Source organism: Triticum dicoccoides, chromosome 4B (assembly GCF_002162155.2).
Source record: "Triticum dicoccoides isolate Atlit2015 ecotype Zavitan chromosome 4B, WEW_v2.0, whole genome shotgun sequence".
In the NCBI taxonomy this organism is placed as follows: domain Eukaryota; kingdom Viridiplantae; phylum Streptophyta; class Magnoliopsida; order Poales; family Poaceae; genus Triticum; species Triticum dicoccoides.
In genome coordinates, this window is record NC_041387.1 from 307854172 (window position 1) to 307854861 (window position 690).

Genomic DNA, 690 nt, shown 5'->3' on the forward strand with positions numbered 1-690 from the left:
GCCTTTGAGTTTTCTTCTCCTACTCTCATTAGGCTGAGCAGACGGCTTGGGCACATTTTTTTTCTTCCCTTCCCTTTTCTCTGCCGGCGACAACTGTTGAGCAGTGGAAACTGGCCCGGTCACACACTAAGGTGGCAGGCGGCAGGGCCGGCCGTGCTGCGGCCGACGGAGCCGGCGTCGGCGGAGGAAACGGCGCGGCCGCTGGGTCGCCGTGTTGATGGGAAGAGCCATGGCCGGGTGGCGGAAGTCGGCCAGGGCGCGTGGAAGCCGGCCTGCGCGGGGCCGGGAGCCGGCGGCTGGGCGGCGGAGCCGGCCAGGGGAGGCGGCGCCGGGTGGAGGAGCGGAGGCAAGGCATCGGCGACCGGCGGCCGGGTGCTACGAAGCCGGCCGGGGGGTCAAGCAGAGGACCAACACGTCACGGGGCGAGGCGAGCCCGAGTAGCCGGCGACCCGGCGGCTGGGTGCTGCGGGAGTCGGCCGGGCACAGCGGCGAGGTGTCCCGGCGAGGTGAAGTCGACGCCGGACAGGGAGGCCGGCTGGCGGGGCGAAGCCGGCACTAGGCGACCCGGCAGCCGGGTGCGGGAGCAGCGCATGCGGCGGGCCGACCGCAGGCTGAGTGGCGGAGGCGGCGCAGCAGCGCGGGAGGCCCGGCCCTGGGCAGAGGAGGCGGAGCCGCGCGGAGGGACGTGGA